Raw genomic sequence first — 20,775 nt, 5'->3', positions numbered from 1 at the left:
TCACATTTTTCTTCGTTTCTTGGAATGGGAGGTTTGTATAGGAATTTTTCTTCATCACTCAAATTTGAATCCTCCCTATATTCCAGTTTTGATTTTTCATATGTTGTTGATAACATATTTATGTTTTCATTTTGAAGGTTTTCTTGGGTGGTGAAATTATGATTAACTTCATTGTCAACTTCCATCGGACCATGTATGTAATGTTTAACTCTGTGACCATTAACTTTAAATTCAATCCCATTTGAATTTATCAATTCTATCGTTCCGTATGGGAAAACTCTTTTGACTATGAATGGTCCAGACCATCTTGATTTCAATTTTCCAGGAAATAGCTTGAATCGTGAATTGAAAAGAAGAACGCTGTCTCCTTCATTAAATTCTTTTGAACTTCTGATTCTTTTATCATGCCATTTCTTCGTTCTTTCTTTATAGATTAACGAATTTTCATATGCTTCATGTCTTAGTTCTTCTAATTCGTTTAGTTGACTTAATCGTAGACGTCCAGCTTCATGTAAATCAAGATTACATGTTTTCAAAGCCCAAAATGCTTTGTGTTCAATTTCTACTGGAAGATGACATGCTTTTCCATAAACAAGTCTAAAAGGTGTGGTTCCAATTGGAGTTTTGTAGGCTGTTCTAAAAGCCCAGAGTGCATCCTCCAATTTAATGGACCATTCCTTCGGATTTGATCCTACGGTTTTCTCTAGAATACGTTTTAAGGCTCGGTTGGTATTTTCAACTTGTCCACTTGTTTGTGGATGATATGCGGTGGAGATTTTATGAGTTACTCCATATCTTTTAAGAACTTTCTCAAGTTGATTATTACAGAAATGAGTACCCCGATCATTTATCAAAGCTTTCGGTGTTCCAAACCTTGCAAAAAGACGTTTTAAAAAGTTGACTACAACTCGTGCATCGTTAGTTGGGAGAGCTTGTGCTTCCGCCCATTTAGATACATAATCAATGGCTACGAGTATATATAGATTATTATGAGATTTTGGAAATGGACCCATAAAGTCAATACCCCAAATGTCAAATACTTCACATACTTGGATGACATTTTGTGGCATTTCATCACGTTGACTTATTTTTTCGGCCCTTTGACATGCATCACAGGATTTGCAAAGAAGGTGTGCGTCTTTGTAAATTGTAGGCCAATAGAATCCAGCATCATAAACTTTTCTTGCTGTTAGTTGAGGCCCATAATGCCCTCCTGTTGGTTCTGTGTGACAATGGTTTAATATTTTACTAGTTTCATCTCCAAATACACATCGGCGTATTATTCTATCGGGACAACTTTTAAACAGATGTGGATCTTCCCAAAAATAGTGTTTTATATCACTGAAGAATTTCTTTCGTTTTTGGTACGATAATCCTTTTTCAAGGAATCCACAAACTAAGTAGTTTGCATAGTCTGCAAACCATGGAATTTCATTATAATCTATCTTCAATAGATATTCATCAGGAAAGTTGTCTTGTATGGCCGATTCATTTAGAACTTCTAATTCGGGATTTTCAAGACGAGAAAGATGATCAGCGGCGAGATTTTCTGCTCCTCTTTTATCTCGGATTTCAATATCAAACTCTTGTAAGAGTAAGATCCAACAGATTAATCTTGGTTTAGCATCTTGTTTTGAAAATAGGTATCTAAGAGCAGAATGGTCGGTATAGACCACCGTTTTTGCTAGAACGAGATATGATCGAAATTTGTCAAAAGCAAAGACAATAGCAAGGAGTTCTTTTTCAGTAGTTGTATAGTTTATTTGTGCTCCTTGTAATGTCTTACTAGCATAATATATAGGTTGAAATCGTTTTTCAATCCTTTGTCCTAAAACGGCTCCCATTGCAAAATCACTTGCATCGCACATTAATTCAAATGGTAGATTCCAATTTGGTGTTATCATGATCGGCGCATTAGTGAGTTTCTCTTTAAGAATATTAAAAGATTTGATACACTCATCTGAAAAGATGAATGGAGCATCCTTTTCTAGGAGTTTATTCATAAGAGTGGCAATTTTTGAAAAATCTTTTATGAAACGTCGGTAAAAACCGGCATGCCCTAGAAAACTCCTAACTCCTCTAACATTGGTGGGATGTGGAAGTTTAGCAATTACATCTACTTTAGCTCTATCCACTTCAATTCCTTCTTTTAAAATTTTATGTCCAAGAACGATGCCTTCTTTAACCATGAAATGGCATTTCTCCCAATTAAGTACTAGATTTGATTGTTCGCATCTAATAAGCATTCGTTCCAGATTAACTTGACATGATTCAAATGTATCACCGAAGACTGAAAAGTCATCCATGAATACTTCCATGCATTCTTCTATCATGTCGTGAAAAATCGCCATCATACACCTTTGAAAGGTTGCAGGGGCGTTACAAAGTCCAAATGGCATGCGTTTGTAAGCAAAAGTACCATAAGGGCACGTGAATGTGGTTTTCTCTTGATCTTCGGGTGCTATTGGAATTTGAAAATATCCGGAAAATCCATCTAGAAAACAATAGTAACTATTTCCGGCTAATCTTTCCAACATTTGATCTATGAAAGGTAAGGGAAAGTGATCTTTTCTGGTGGCGTCATTTAATTTTCTATAATCAATACATACACGCCATCCTGTTACGGTCCTAGTAGGAATAAGCTCATTTTTCTCATTTGTAATGACAGTCATGCCACCCTTCTTAGGCACGCATTGAACTGGGCTTACCCATGGACTATCAGAGATTGGATAAATTAGACCTGCATCTAGTAGTTTAATAATCTCTTTCTTAACTACATCTTGCATATTAGGATTTAGTCTTCGTTGGCGTTGCACATACGTTTTATGACCTTCTTCCATAAGGATTTTATGTGTGCAATACGAAGGACTTATTCCTTTAATATAATGAATCTTCCATGCAATGGCTGGTTTATGAGCTTTCAACACAGAAATGAGTTGTGATTTCTCATTTTCAGTAAGAGAAGACGATATTATTACAGGTAATTCAGATTCACCATGTAAATAAGCGTATTCCAAATGGTTTGGAAGTGGCTTTAACTCTAATTTCGGAGGTTCTTCTATCGATGATTTGTATCGATATCTGTCTTCTTCTTTTAGCATTTGAATTTCTTCTGTTGTTGGTTCATATCCATTAGCTATAAGTGTAGCTAACATTTCAGCTTCATCAATTGGTTCATTACCTTCTCCTAAAGAGCATTCTCCTGTTCCTTGTAATTCTGGAAATTCTTCTAATAATTCTGCATGTGCATCTATAGTTTGAATATAATAACATGTATCATCTGCAGATTGCGGTTGTTGCATTGCTCTATCAACTGAAAAGGTAACACTCTCATCCTCTATACTTAGGGTCAATTTCTTACCGAACACGTCTATCATTGCTTTAGCCGTGTTTAAGAATGGTCTTCCTAATATGAGAGGAACTTGAGAATCTTCTTCCATGTCCAAAACAACAAAATCTACTGGAAATACTAAAGTACCAACTTTAACTAGCATGTTCTCCATTATCCCTCTAGGATATTTTATTTATCTATCGGCTAGTTGTATGCTTATTCTGGTTGGTTTTAATTCTCCAAGGTCTAGTTTAGCGTATAGTGAATACGGCATTAGATTTATACTAGCACCTAAGTCTGCCAATACTTCTATTGAACTAAGACTACCCAGAAAACATGGAATTGTGAAACTTCCTGGATCAGATAGTTTTTCTGGTATCTTATTCAACAGCACTGCTGAACAATTAGCATTCATAGTAACAGCCGAGAGCTCTTCCATTTTCTTTCTATTTGAGATTAGATCTTTCAAGAATTTAGCATATCTAGGCATTCCTGAAATCACATCAATGAAAGGAAGATTTACATTTATCTGTTTAAACATATCCAAGAATTTGGATTGCTCGGCTTCAAGTTTCTCTTTCTTCATTTTACTCGGGTAAGGAAGTGGTGGTTGGTATGGTTTAACATAAGGTTTATCCTTAACTGTGTTATCTTCATTAACCTTTTCAACTACCGGTTCTTTTTCCTTATCTTGATCTGGTTGTGGTTCTTGTGGAGTAGGAATAGCTTCATCAGAAGTTACAGGTATTTCCGGTGGTTTAAGCGTTGTACCACTTCTTATGGTAATAGCTTTAGCTGTTTCATTCCGGGGGTTAGCATTTGTATCACTAGGTAAACTTCCCGGTTTTCTTTCACCTATTAACCTTGCTAGGTTACTTACTTCTTGTTCCAGATTTTGAATAGAAGCTTGTTGATTTTTAATGCTTGAGCATTTTGTTCATTGGTTTGTTTCTGAGATGTGAAAAACTGCGTTTGAGTTTCAACTAGCTTCGTCATCATATCTTCTAAATTTAGCTTTTTATCATCGGTTTGTTGTGGTGGCTTGTTTTGAAAATTAGGTCTTTGCTGATTGTAAGTATTGTTGGATACTTGTTGATTGCTAGGACCTTGTTGGTTGTTGTATGGAATATTTCGGTTATAATTCTGGTTTTGATTGTAAATCGGTCTTGGCGGTTGATAATTATTCTGATAATTATTTCCAGGCCTTTGGTTTATGTATGAAATATTCTCTCTTTGTTCCATTGTTAATTCAATACTGAGACAATCTTTTGTCAAATGTGGTCCTCCACACTGCTCACAACTAATTCGTATTGAGTGAATATCTTTAGTCATCTTTTCCATTCGTCTTTCCACAGCATCTATCTTTGCGGAAATGGAATCTAAGTCATGGCTAGAATCGGCTCTAGCTGCTTTAGATGATCTAATGATATCTTTTTCTTGGTGCCACTCATGTGAGTGGGAAGCAGTGTTATCAATAATTTTGTAAGCATCAGTTTCGGTTTTCTTCATAATAGAACCACCAGCTGCTATATCTATGTCTTTCCTTGTAGTGATGTCGCATCCTTGGTAGAATATTTGTACTATTTGACAGGTGTCTAAACCATGTTGCGGACATCCTCTTAATAACTTTCCATATCTAGTCCACGCCACATATAGAGTTTCATTTGGCTTCTGTGTAAACGTAACAATTTCTGCTTGAAGTCTTACGGCTTTAGATGCAGGAAAGAATTGTTTAAGAAAATTTTCAACTAAAACGTCCCATGTATCAATCGCCCATTTAGGTAACGATTCCAACCAATCTTTGGCTTCTCCTTTTAAAGTCCAGGGAAATAACATGAGATATATCTGTTTATCCTCCACTTCTCGGATTTTAAATAGTGTGCAGATCCTATTAAAGGTTCGTAGATGTTCATTTGGATCTTCCTTAGGCGCACCACTAAATTGGCATTGATTAGTCACCATGTGTAGAATTTGTCCTTTGATTTCATAATCTGGCACATTAATGTCTGGATGAGTAATTGCGTGACCTTGGCCAGTGCGTTTAGCTCTCATTCGGTCTTCCATACTTAAAGGTTCCAGATTCTCCATAATTGAATTTGTTGAATCGGAATCACTAGAGGATTCTGATTTAATGGTTCGTTCCTCAACAATCTCTGTTTGAATGATTGGTGGTTCCGGAGGAAAGTTTAGTGGTTCAGGATCTACGAACCGTTCCTGAATATTTTCCGGATTCTCAATTGTGAGGTCGGGTTCAAAAAATGGATTATCGGAAATTTGAATTGAAGTACTTGGTCGACTGGATGACGATTCTAAAGAAAAATTAACGGCGGTTATATTTTCTAAATGTCTTGATCTAGTTACAGGTGGTGAACGTACAAAAGGTGGTGATCGTCTTGCTCGGTGCATTCACTGAATATCCTATTAGTTTTTAAAAGGAAAGAAAAATTATAATAAGTTATCCAACCAATAGACTTTTCTGATTTTGCCCACGTTTCGAATAGCCAAAAGATGCAGCAGAGGGGCAGGAATCGTTTGGTCTCAATATAATTGAGGACTATTTGGCTCCAATAACCCGGTCCACGTACAAATCCAACTATTACTACGAACCAGAAAATTTTGATGTCTATTAATTTAACCACTTAAAATAAATTTTCGTAATTTTAAGAAAATTAGATAAGAAGTAGAATAAAAATCTATGTCCTAAAAACTAGAATAGCGAGAAATAAGAAAGAAAAAGAGTTCGTCGGAAAAGGTCGAAAAAGAAAAATGGTTAAAAAATAAAAGGTGACGGAAAAATAAAAGAAACTTATAAAACTTAAAAATACTTGACTAACCTAACCTTATTACTACAACTAACTTGAAATTATAATCGCAAATTGAGATTACTAATTGAAATGATAATTGGTACATAGTAAAAGGTCGTCTAAAAATATTAAAGCTTACAAGTAAAACTATATCTCAAATGGAAATAACTTAAAAAGAAACTAAAACTTAAAAAGGCGTCGCAAAATTCTAAAGTACCTAAATCTTAGTCTAAAGAAAAAGCACTTAAAGAATTCTACGGCAAAGCCTAAAAATCTAGAAGTAAAAATAACTATGGCAAAATCTAAGTTTAAAACTAAATATGAGCGAAAAATACAAATATTACGCTAAAATGATTAAAAAGGGACAAAATATAAAAATATACAAAAAGTTGTAAAAATTACAATTTTTATAAAAATATTATTTTTATATTATTTATTTAATAAAACTACTAATTTTACAATTTAATTAAACTAATTAACACTAAATAAAACAAATTAAATAAAAAGAAACTAAACTAATTAATAAATAAATAAAACCTATTTTAGGGTTTTTAATTAAATAATAATAATAATTATTATTATTACACCGTAATTAATGCCTGATTAGGGCTTCTGTCGCGTGTCAGAATACCTCCGCGAGTCGCGGTATTTAATGCATCAAACCCCGCGAGTCGCGGGGTTCCAAAATTCAACTCTGGAGCAGTTTGAAATTTTACGCGTTTTTCTTTATTTATTTAATTTTTTTTTTCTATTTTCTGTTTTTATATAAATAAAAGATATTTAAATAAAACTTATATTTTTATAAACTAAAATAAAAATAAGGAAACTTATAAAACTTAAATATTTAACAAAATCTTAAAAATACTTATATTTTTGTTTTTCTTTTTATATTGTTGAATAATTAAAACGTATTTTTACAAAAACGAATTTTAATAAAAGTTAACTAAAAATCTTTTTTTTTATTAGCGTTGCGCTTCCGGCGTTTAAGAAGCTCCCCGGCAGCGGCGCCAAAAATACTTGATGTGCAGCGGGGTAGTATATAAAATAGCTTATATTTTTACAAGGAAATACTATTAAATACAATACATTTTTACACAAGATATTTATTTATTTATAGAATGGATATACTTAAACCTTGCTACAACACTTATAGGCAGTGTACCTAATCGTACAGTAGTGTAGTTTTTAGTAAGTCCGGTTCGTTCCACAAGGAATCTTTTTAAACAAAGCTTAACGCTATATTAGTTTACTTTTATAAAAATGCAAATATATATATATATATATATATATATATAAGTAATATTATTATTATAAAGGGGGGTTTTTACCGTTTAATGACCGGTTTGTCGATTTTAAAACTTTAGTCGCAGTTAAAACCAAATGTAAAATATTAAAAATAAATACAAGACTTAAATTAAAGCATAAAGTAAATAACGATAATGAAATTGCGAATAATAAAAGTGCGATAAAATAAACTTGCGATAATTAAAAAGTACGATAATTAAAAGTGCAATTAAATACAATAACAATAAAAATGCGATAATTAGAAGTGCAATTAAATATAAAATAAAGGAAATTAAATATGAAATAAAAGAATTATGCTTATTTAAACTTCCGTAATCATGATGTTTGACGTGTTGATTTTAGTTTTATGCCCATGGGTTAATTGTCCTTTGTCCTGGATTATTTAATATGTCCATACGGATTTGTCCATAATAGTCCATCAGTCATAAATATAAAGAGCGAAAGCCTTCGTCAAATTATTCTTATTCCCGAAGTCAAATATTCCAACTAATTGGGGATTCGAATTGTAACAAGGTTTTAATACTTTGTTTAATGAATACACCAGGTTATCGACTGCGTGTAAACCAAGGTTTTACTACTTTGTTAACAATTACACCAATTACCCTTGAATGTAATTCACCCCTGTTTCAACAAGTTTATTAACTATAAATCCAGTTCCGTATCCGGTAAAATGAATAATTATTGGTATTTATAGATATCCCGCCCACCGTACCCAGTCAAGCGTATGTGGTTATATATAAATACGTCAAATTATAAGTTTGTATATTAAATTAACAAGGTATTGTTTAGTTAATATAAAACCCATTAATAGCCCATAGTCTAATTTCTACAAGTGTCGTTCTTTTGTCCAAACCCCAATTATGGTACAAAGCCCAATTACCCAATTTTAGTAATTAGCCCAACATCATGATTACTTCGGATTAAATAAGCATAATAATAACTTAGCTACGAGACATTAATATAAAAAGGTTGAACATAACTTACAATGATTAAAAATAGTGTAGCGTTACACGGACAGAATTTTGACTTACACCCTTACAACATTTGCTAACATACCCTTATTATTAGGATTAAAATTAAAATTAAAATTAAAATTAAAATATAAATATAAATATATACGATATAGATAGAGAGATGGATATATTTTTTTTGTGAATTTTTACGATCAGAATGCGCGAGCTTTATAGGGATTTTCGACTTTTGGGGCTCCGCGACTCGCGGCATTTTTTGCCTTCAAACTCCGCGAGTCGCGGAGTTTGAAATTACAGCTCAGAGGAGTTTGGCTCTTTGTTTACCGACGGTTTTAAATAAATATAATATATTAAATAATTATAAGAATTATTTAAATATTATATTATATTTATGTGCATAGTTAACTTGTAATTTTTAGTCCGTTGCGTCGAGCGTTGAGAGTTGACTCTGGTCCCGGTTCCGGATTTTCGAACGTCCTTGCGTACAATTTAATATTTTGTACTTAGCGTTTTGAATCTTATACTCTTGTAATTTCGAGACGTTTCTTATCAATAATTGGAACCTCTTTGATTGTCTTTTGTACTTTTGAGCTTTTTGGTCGTTTGCGTCTTCAATTCGTCGAATCTGTCTTTTGTCTTCACCTTTTATTATTTAAACGAATATCACTTTTAAATAGAACAATTGCAACTAAAAGCTTGTCTTTCTTGAGGAATAATGCTATGAAATATATGTTCGTTTTTAGCATTATCAATGACAATAAAATAAATTTATTTTTATAAAACTTTGAGAGAATCGCACAGTAAAATAGTGTGTGTAAAATTTTGGCAAACGAAATTTTCATATTTCGGAGGTTACAAGTTGAAAAAATATTGATGAGGATTGAGTAAAAGATCTTGAAGATTTCAGGTGCTATTTGAGGTAACAAAAACTATTGAATTTAAATGTGGTTGATGACTATTAGTAGGGCATAAGTTCTTCGACCAAAATGCTTAAGTGTGAAATTGTTGCTTATAAGTGAGATACGAATGGGAGAATATGAGGATGAGAATTAACCACTCATTGATTTTGGAAAATTTCGAACTGGTATGACTAATATCGAAGTAAGAAGGATGACGGTGTGATTACCATCGAATAAGAAATCTCTCGGAATAAGTTAGGATTTAGAGTCGCGTAAGAATGAGTATCAAATATGATTCTTGGGTAGTCCTTAATATAGAATTCGAATCACTGAAGTGACGGGATACAATTTCCTTTATGTATCGTTGTGCAGGTTGGTCCATTGTATCGGTTCCTTTCATGGCTAGAAGGTAAGCAGATTTGGTGAGATGGTCAACAACAACCCAGATAGTGTCCTAACTGCCTTACCATTTTCGGTAGCTTAGTGATGAAATCCATTGTTATTCCTTCCCATTTCCATTGTGGAATTTCGGGTTGTTGTCATGCAACTAATAGAGTTGAACTTCGGGCTTCTTCTCTCCCCGTAAACTATTAACGGCTCACCATTCTCGCGAGGTATACGAATGACCTTCTCACTATAAATAACTTTCGCTTTCATCCTTTAAAGCCAGTCCATTCAAACTATTTCATCAAAGTTTCCTAAGTTGATGAGTATTAGGTTAATAATAAAGTCCATTCCAACTTTTACATCAAGCTTCCCAAATTGATGGGTGTTAGGTAAATCTTAAGGTCCATTTCAACCAAACTTTATTATAGTACCGTGAAAAATTCTATCAATCTTCTCAAATAACATCTGCTTGTGCGTAGGTAACTAATCCTTTCCACTACTACTTTAAACTTCCAAGTTTTGTTGACATGAGGTCATCTCCAAATGACCCACCTGTTAATTTTAAGGTACTACCTTAAATTATTCCCCTATCTCTGCCAGCCTACCATTAGCTTGTCCTATAGAATACTTAACTCTCATGGTTGTTATTGGCTTATTAGTCATGACACTAAGGTTCTTAGATATAAGGTTTCTATTGCTCTATTAAACAACTTCAAGACAATAAAACATTGTGACGAAACGTACCCTAACTAAAATTAGGATCCATGCGAGTCTCCATAGCTGAGTTAACGATTGCTCTACCGCAAGTAAGTCCAAAGTTTTTCCTATTTGAGAACTTTTTTCTTAAGTGTACAGGGTGTCTATATCTATAACAAATTTTTAGGTTATCATTCTACAATCAAGGCCCTCCTTGTACAGTATCTGGGCTACGTGGTTATTCTTTCCCTACATCTAACAGACCATAATGCGTATACTCAAGTGGTTTCTACCAAAATTTCCTTTGAATCACTTCATATTCCTTATATAGTAACATTTGGGACTTCTGCATGATTTACTTCAATATAATCACGCTGGCCTGGCGTCATTATATTGTACTAAATCGTACGTTCATTCCAATATCACTCCATATGGTCAATGTAACGTGATCACTTCAAGTTCTACTCAATTTCATCTAACGGTGCTTTATCTATGCTATCTCAAAACAAATTCTACATAATTAATCTCACGGTTTCTCAGTGTGGGTACGTAGGTTCCGTAGGTCATGCATCAATGCCTAAATGTCCCGAAATTTCTTCAAAATGTTCGAGTTCAGGTAATGTCGTTGGGTTCCTTTTTAGAAATTCCATCTGGGTCTCGTATCAAGCTGTACGTGTAGCAAGTAGTATATGATATGTCTTGAGGTGACTCCCAAGTCTTTGGGTATGGCTGAGCATCAGTAGAAGGCACTCTGACCTTGTGAAAGGAGATGTCCTCTCGACTTCCCCAATGCCTAAGAGTGTTAGGGACCTAAGTCCAGAAGTGTCGTTAGATTGTCGAGTAGTGGTGTAGAATGAAAGAGATAAGCGACGATCATAAATGCGTACGGGATACGAGTCGACTTGCAGAAACTGAACATCCTTCTAATGTTCATACGTTGTACGTGGCTAATTAGAGTGAGCTCAGGGTGCGGTTACTCCGATAAGTCCTCACATATCTCCTCCTCCGAGGATCAACTTTAGCGAGCGTGTAATCTGATGGGTGCTCCTCCTAGATTGCGTGAAGAAATGTTTCGATCTCTGGAATGGTGGAACGGTAGTAACAGGTTGATTACAATACTAGTCCTTAGGGTTAGACGAGTGGAAAGAGGGTTCAGAAAAACATCTGAACTAGGAAATATAAGTTTTTCCAAGTCGGTACAGCAAAAAACACGCGGGTAGCAAGCACGTAATCAGGCATAGTAACTACAACAGTCTAGATCGTCTACAGCAGTACGTAGCATGGCAATATTAATAGTATCAAACAGAAGTAACATGTAAAAAGAAGATAGTAGAATGCAGTAGCGAGAATAAGCAATAGCATACAGCAAGTTCACATAGCAGTGAAAGTAAGCAGTAGCATGCAGCAAGTTCATATAGCAGTAAAAGTAAGCAGTGGCATGCAGTAGTAGTAAGCAGTAACAGCAGAAATATAACACAGTAGCATGCAGCTGGATCCGCAGAAACAAGCAAACGAGCAAGTTGTAGATTAGTCCTATTAGCGAATCCTACTCGACTCGGTCAAGACTCACTAATGCAATCTAATTCCCTAAAACCAATGCTCTGATACTAAATGTGACAGCCCATACAAAATCATCGTGTGCGGATCATCAACAACAGGATCATTACAAGGTCAAACACTATATGCTGGTTGACAACCAGTTTTGCATTCATGAAAAGATAGCGTTTTACAAAAGATAACGTGCTTCCTATGAATAGAAGCATAAACATAAGTATGTGACCCAAAGGTCGTTACAAAGCCATTGTTGAAAATAACGTAAGTTACGAATGCAAAATAAAAGTTCCATGATTGAGACATCTCTAAATAATGCAGCGGAAGTCTAACACAGCAAGTCTAACAGCAGTCTATCAGCAGAAGCAAAAACGTCTAAGCACCTGAGAAATACATGCTTAAAAGTCAACACGAATGTTGGTGAGCTATAGTTTGTTTGTAATCAGTAATGTAATGTAGACCACAAGATTTTAGTACTTCAACCAGCAGTTTAAATCAGTGTTTCAAATCAGTATGATAAAGTATATGCTTAACCGTGGGCACCCGGTAACTAAACTTAACGTATGTATATCACCCCCTAAAAGTGCACTTGGCGAGTGCATTTGTCCTCGAAGTATTAAACACCCGTTGTCTGCTAACGCGACTAGCCCGAGTGGGGTTGTCAAACCCTATGGATCCATATCTAAGATTCGCGTTCACGGTTAGGAAACCAATGATTAAACGTTACCGTGCTAAGGGAAATCTTTGTGCCGTTTTGTAACCCACACATATATAAAGTTTAAGTACTCGTGTCTAGTATGTAAAACGTAAAAAGCGCATGTATTCTCAGTCCCAAAAATAGTAAAAGTAGTAAAGGGATGCTATAACTCACAGTGAATAAGCAGTAAAAGTTGATATGAAACGTATGCAAGTAGTAAGTTGGTCCAAAAGTTCGTCAACTTAAGTCAAAGGTCACTAGGTCAGTATGTTGTCCCCATAAGTTTAAAAGTGCATAAATTAAGTTTAAGTGTCATCATCATCATCATTCATCAAAGCTAAGTGATGTTATGCGAGGTGTATATGAAATAGCTTATATTTTACTAGGAAAAACTATTAAATACGATACAATTTTGCACAAGATATTTATTTATTTATAGAATGGATATACCTAAACCTTGCTACAACACTTATAGGCAGTGTACCTAATCGTACAGTAGTGTAGTTTTTAGTAAGTCCGGTTCGTTCCACAGGGAAATCTTTTAAACAAAGCTTAACGCTATATTAGTTTTAATTTAAAAAAATAAAATATATATATAAGTAATATTATTATTATTATAAAAGGGGGTTTTTACCGTTTAATGACCGGTTTGTCGATTTTTAAAACTTTAGTCGCAGTTAAAACCTAATGTAAAATATTAAATAAATAAAAGACTTAAATTAAAGCGTAAAATAAATAACGATAATGAAATTGCAATAAATAAAAGTGCGATGAAATAAAATTTCGATAATTAAAAAGTGCGATAATTAAAAGTGCAATTAAATACAATGACAATAAATAAAAGTGCGATAATTAGAAGTGCAATTAAATATGAAAATAAAGGAATTATGCTTATTTAAACTTCCATAATCATGATGTTTGACGTGTTGATTTTAGTTTATTCCCATGGGTTAATTGTCCTTTGTCCTGGATTATTTAATATGTCCATCTGGTTTTTGTCCATAACAGTCCATCAGTCATAAATATAAAGTGCGAGTGTCCTCGTCAAATTATCCTTATATCTGAAGTCAAATATTCCAACTAATTGGGGACTTAAACTGTAACAAGGTCTTAATACTTTGTTTAATAATTACACCAGGATATCGACTGCGTGTAACCCAAGGTTTTAATACTTTGTTATCAATTATGCCAAGTGTCCTTGTACATAATTTCACCCCTGTTTTAATAATTCCATAGACTATTAATCCATTCCCGTGTCCGGTTAAATGAACGATTATTCGTACATATAAATATCCCGCCCATCGTGTCCGATCGAGTGTATATAGTTATTTATAGGGACGCCCAATTGTAAATCGTTATATTAAAATTAACAAACTATCATTTAGTTAAACAAATATAAAGCCCATTAATAGCCCATAGTCTAATTTCCACAAGTGTCGTTCTTTTGTCCAAACTCCAATTATGGTACAAAGCCCAATTACCCAATTTTAATATTTTTAGCCCAACATCATGATTACTTCGGTATTAAATAAGTATAATAATAACTTAGCTACGAGACATTAATGTAAAAAGGTTGAACATAACTTACAATTATTAAAAATAGTGTAGCGTTACACGGACAAAATTTCGACTTACACCTTTAAAACATTCGCTAACATACCCTTATTATTAAAATATAATATATATATATATATATATATATATATATATATATATATATATATATATATATATATATATATATCGTATGATGAATGAGGAGAAAAAGATGTGTTTGATGTTCACCAAACTGCGAATTTTATAGGCATGTGGGCTGGAAAAGGGGCTCATGCGATCGCATGAGTTTTGCTCCTCCAGGCCATGCGATCGCATGGCCAGCTGGGGAGGCTCACATGTTGTTGTTTTCTTCTGCCGACGGTTTTTATAATATAATATAATATAATATATATATTAATTTTAAAAATTAATTATATATTATATTATATTCATGTGCATAGTTGACTTGTAATTTTTAGTCCGTTGCGTCGAGCGTTGAGAGTTGACTCTGGTCCCGGTTCCGGATTTTCGAACATCCTTGCGTATAATTTAATATCTTGTACTTTGCGTTTCGCGTCTTGTACTCTTGTAATTTTGAGACGTTTCTTATCAATAATTGGAACCTCTTTGATTGTACTTTGTACTTTTGAACTTTTTGGTCGTTTGCGTCTTCAATTTGTCGAATCTGTCTTTTGTCTTCACCTTTTATTATTTAAACGAATATCACTTGTAAATAGAACTGTTGCAACTAAAAGTTTGTCTTTCTTGAGGGATAATGCTATGAAATATATGTTCATTTTTAGCATTATCAAATATTCTCACACTTGAGCGTTGCTTGTCCTCAAACAATATAGTCTTGAAATAAAAATACTAGAATCACTTCTTTATTCTTCACACTTTGCACATCAGTGATTTCTATACGGAGGTATAAATAATGGTAGTAACGATGTGGTTTACAGTCTCACATGACTATGAAAATTTAGATCCATTAAGGAAATTGAATCTTTATGAAAACATTTGATCTTTTGAAAATTAAAACTAGTTTTTACCCTAGATAAGTTTTCCGGAATAACCCTTCACCGGTGTTTGCAAATTATTTTTGTGGGTTTGGTGGGTTTTAGATTTGAAAATTTTAGCTCAAAACTTGCGGTTTTGTGTCACCCACTTGCTAACCTTGTATTGGGAAAGCAACACGTCCAGTATACTTGCTCCGTATATTACCTTTCGGTAAACTACCGTCCGGTTGTAAAGGAAAGCATTGAACAAGCAACTGTTAAGGCAATGTCCCCTGACATGCTTTTAATTATGGTCTATAACGTGTCGGATGTAATTACTATCCTTGGTAGGAGCAATAGTAAAGCTCACCCTTATAATTTTCCGGTCTGGCACAAGGTCCTGTCTTTGACCATGCTATGCAACCACCGTTCTTACGGTTGACACCCGTTTGGTTCAGGTGACCTAATGAATTCCAGGTGAATTTTTAGGATTTTACGTTCAATGGTAATGAACGCATTAAAAATAGGTTTTCAGAAAACAAATCGGTTTGTAATTTTGATCAAAATATTTTCTCGTTCAAGCTCGAGTTTAGATATCATTGAATTCCATGAGTTTGTAATTCTCAATCTTTAAGGTCAATCTCTAGGATTGAGTAATATCAGGCTTAAAAGCTGATTTTTGATCTTTAAGAAGATTATCCTTTCTGGGGATCTGATTCATTAGTCTTATCCAGCTAATTTTCACAGCGTCCTCCCCATTTTACGAGATAGATCCTCTCATGGTTAGGATAAGTCTGACCACTTGGTGACCCTGTTTGATGCTGAGGTCCGTGGATTTCCTGCTAATTTTAGTGATGACTTTTCTAGATTTTTCGTCAACCTACAGCTGGTCTGGACGACAACTTCATGACCTAAATCAAGAAGCGCGTGTCTTATTCGGAAGACTTTACTTCCTTTTAATGATGGAATTGATTCATCGTGTAGATCCATCTTTCTTTCAAATATATTACAGTAAATCGGGTAAAACTGTTTAGTTTAGTCCAAAGCAAAAGTATCTTCATTTTTTTGTTACAAAAATATGTGACTTATGTTTTAAATAACTTGGTAAATTTTCCCACACTTGACTTTTATTTTCTTTTATTTGCCTTTTTATTGTCCTCTATTCCATTTTAAATGAATTCTAACATTTTGGTTTGTTTCTCAATTTATTTCTTTTCCAAGGTAACAATAATTTCGGTGTTAACACCTAGTTTTATCGTTCATAAATATGTATAAATATGATTTTGAATTCATTTAATTGAAAATTTTGTAAAATTTTACTAGAATTGGGTAGTCAGTATATAAGACTAGGGCTGTTCTTTATTATCAGAGAGTACTAGATTCTAATACAACTACTGCGTTACTAGTATTTTTAATGGTAACCAAGTATATAAGTTAAAAATTTTAAAAATCCGAAAGAATTTAACCCCTTCCCAAACTTAAGATCTTGCAATGCCCTCATTTGCAAGAAATCAGTAACAATTTAAATTATTGAGGGTGATTAGCGTAGAAAAATAATTAAATTTTACCAAAGTTTCCAAACATATTGGCGTTTGTTTGCTGAATGATAAATGGTGTACATCATTTGTTCATTCCGTCTTGTTGTTACATCACATTTGTTTTTCGTTTTGTCATCAAAAGTAATAGCTTTTACTGAACTTAATGCCAGTCTTTGAAAATGCGCTGTTTTACCCTGTTTTGTACAATCGACAATATAGATACAATACAAATATAAACATGCATGGCAATTTGAAATGGGACTTAAAATCCCACTTTCATACTTTCAAATCCTAAATGGAAAATATTAGTACACAATATTAATAAAAATGATAAAAATTACACAAATATATCCAATAACATAAGTTTAAACATGAATAAGTAAAAAGATAAAAACATAAAAATCATAAAAATAACCAATGGAACCAAATCAGTCTGGATAGGGGTTCCAGTTCATCTCGTCAGGTGGGTTCCATTGTTGGTTATAGGTGTTCTGATAGGCTTGGTTATAGTCATATCGGTTAAAGGGTGGTCGGATGTCGGGGTTGTGTGGTGGAAAATGAGCAGGTCGAGTAGGCACGTAATTATTTGGTACCTGATATGATAGCTGGCTCATGATTTGGTGCTGATGAACTAACCAGCTATCATGTTGGCGTCGCCTATAATCCTCGTATACTCGCTCGGAGTTCCACTGCTCATACATACTATGTCTGGCCGCGTTCATCATTGCTTCCTCATCTATACGAACGTGGACGTCAAGAATAGCATCTCGAAAGACATCCCTAATATCTTCCGCTTCCTCCATTTCCTCATCTATACCTCTCTCTACCTGAGGATGATTACCTTCATAGGGAACTGCCTGGTTGCGTCTACTCTTCAATACCTTAGCACCCGCATAAACCCGCAATCCTATGGTCTCATCCTATTCTCTACAAACCTGTAATGGACCCCCTTGGTTCCTATCAACACCTAAATACTCTCCAATGAGAGTAACAAAAATACCTCCTCCTATTATACTCCCGTCCTGCATTCCTTCTACCATTTTAGATAAATAAAAACCAACACAGTAAGGGATATTAACAAAGCTTCTCGGGTCTCGAATACACTTTAGGTAAAATAAATCATGTAAGGTCATTTTATCCGTATTGTGACCTCTCTGTGTAATCGAGTTAGCCAAAAATCTATGAATTACACAAAGCTCGGCTTTGTTAATATGTAAGTAGGAGTGTTTTCCTCCCAGTGTAAAAACATTATAGTTTGACATACGCCTCCAAATGGCGTTCGCGTCAAAGTTCCTATCTACCCTTTCACCACGATAAATCAAACTCATACAATCGGGTAGTAGCAATTCACTAGGAGTGTAAATCTGTAATGCCCTGGCCATGTCCATCATGGACATTCAGTACATCCTACCGCCAAGGATAAATCTAAGAAAACTTCTATCATCTAACCTATCTACATCTATATTTAACGCTATAGTACTCATCAACTCAACACACCATTCCTTATATACAGGTCTACGAATGGTGAAAAGATGTTCCCAATCTGTAAAAGAAGAACTGCCATACCTTTGAATCAAATGCTGTCTAACACGGTCAGCTAGATGGACCGTTTCCAAAGGATTCCAATCAATTACCCTCGGCACCTCTACCTCTTTTGTTACCAATTTAAATTTATTACTTTGATATGCCGGGTAATCTCTCTATCGTCTATTGAATCTCAGATTAGGATGCAACGTGTGTTCAGGAATCGTTGGGTATTCTACAGGCGGATGCATCGAAAATACTATGAATTCATTAGGTAACTGTTGTGGATCATAATAAGGTACATGTTGATCAAGTTGATGTTGTTGTTCCTGTTGTTGTACTTGTTCGGGTTCTGGCTCGTATTGCATTTCTGGTTCTGGTTCTGGTGCTGGAGCAGGTCATCTAGATGATGATGATCCCGAACCTCCAGTATCGGCTCTCTGCAAAACACATTAAACACAAAATTTGTGCATCCAAATATGCATTAGTGTTAGCAAAATAACAACTTAAATTAACCACAATAACATGTTAAATCAAACTTAAATTTATACGCATTTTCACAATTTTTACAATTCCTCACTTTTTCAATTAAGCACATATGAAAATGTAGACAAAGTTCATAAGCATTTAACTCAAATAACATGTCAAAATAGTCATTACTAGCAATTAAACAAGTCTCAAATGGTAATTATATCAAATTAATCAAGTTCATGAATTTTAGACTTAAAAAGTCTACTTTAATCTCCAAAAATCATGTTTAGGATCAAAGTTTGGATCATTTAACTACCTAAACATGTTACACTACTTAATTTAGCAACAATTCATGACAAAAATCGGGGATAACCTGTTTATATCAAAAAGCCCCAAATTGATCAAGAACACAAACCCTAGATTTCTAAAAATTTTGAAGTTTTTGGCTTCAAATCATGTTAAATAGCATCAATCTAGGTTATACATGCATAAAATACTAACAATTTAACACTAATTACACTAGAAATTAACAAAATTGCATTAGGTAAAATATTGGTAATTATCACAAAAACTAGAAAATTTATGAGTTTAGGGGTGTAATTTTTACCTTCTTTGAAAAGCTTCTGAACAATTTCTTGATTAGAGCGAAAAATTTGACGAATTACGGTGAATTTTGGTGAAATTTTGAGAGTATTTTGGGGTATTTTCGTGTATTTGTGTGTGTTGTGGTGTGAAGAACAGCTCGCTGAGAGTTTTTGATCCTGGCCAGTTTTTCAGCTCCGTGCGATCGCATGGAGTTGAAGTGTAAACCCCATGCGATCGCATGGGGGTCCGGGTACAGTGAAAATTGCTTCTTCTTTTTTTAAACCTTATACTTAATAAAACATAAAATTAATAAAATTTTAAAAATTTGTTTCTTTTTAGGATGAGGGCGTTTCGGATCGTTGTCCTAGTCCGTCCCTCACCAAAATTTTAAAATTTGTCAATTCAAAGCGCGGTTTTTAAAAGTAAAGATTTTTTTTTTTTGGGTTTTTTAAATGTTTTTGGCATACTTTAATTCAATAAGATTAAAAATAATGATAATAAAAGTTCTCGTCCCTCCCTTGGGTAGAGCAATTTCGGTTCAACGACCTAGTCTTCAACTCACGACGAATTTTAAAAATTATATTTTTAACTTAACGAAATAAAGTAAATTTTTGTTTTTAAATTCACACCAAACTTAAATTTAAAATGCATAAAATTAAAAATTCATATTAATAAAATTTAAAGATTCTCACTAAACTTATATTATATTTTTGGTTTTATACATACAAACTTATATTAAAAATATTAATTTTCCAAATATTTACAATTTTAAATATATTGATTTAAAAAGTTTACAATATTATTTTAATATTAATTTTAAAAATAAAGTAAAAATAGAATTAAAAATCTTTTTGGTCTTTTATCCCACTTTAATCAATCAAATATTATCAAAAATATACGCCCCTCTTTTCGGTAAAGTAATTTCGGTTTCATAACCTAGTTTAACTCATGACGAATTTTTGAAATATTTTGGGTTGATTGATTAAAGATATTTATACCTTAAGAATAAATGGTAAATTTTACAGTGATGTAGTAAATTTTTGTATGATATTAATAATTTCGGTCACAAGACCTAATTTTATCGAATACCAATTTAATACTTTATAGCGAACAAATTAGCGTTTATTATCAAAAGGTTAAAAATAAAAAAAATAAAAATAAAAACTGAAAACTGTACAAACTTACCTGTGAAAAAGATTTCTTAGTGATATGCTCTAGCCCACTCATAAGATAGTCGGACTAATTGGTTTTCCATGGCTACATAGGCGTAACCTCGAGCATTCAACGTTTTTTCTTCTAAACATATGAACGGTCCGTCTCTGCATAGCGTAACAAATTCGGTATTGGAATATGTCTAATTCGTCGAGCATTTTCCTTCGTGTGACCATTTTCCGCATTTGTGACATCTTTCAAGGTGTCGTGCTCTTCTTTTCGCTGCGGAATTTGATTTTCCTTTACCAAATTGTAACTTATTATTTTCGCATC

The sequence above is a fragment of the Rutidosis leptorrhynchoides genome, chromosome 3 (genome assembly GCF_046630445.1).
Source record: "Rutidosis leptorrhynchoides isolate AG116_Rl617_1_P2 chromosome 3, CSIRO_AGI_Rlap_v1, whole genome shotgun sequence".
NCBI classification, from domain to species: domain Eukaryota; kingdom Viridiplantae; phylum Streptophyta; class Magnoliopsida; order Asterales; family Asteraceae; genus Rutidosis; species Rutidosis leptorrhynchoides.
Note: the sequence above shows the minus strand (reverse complement) of the source record.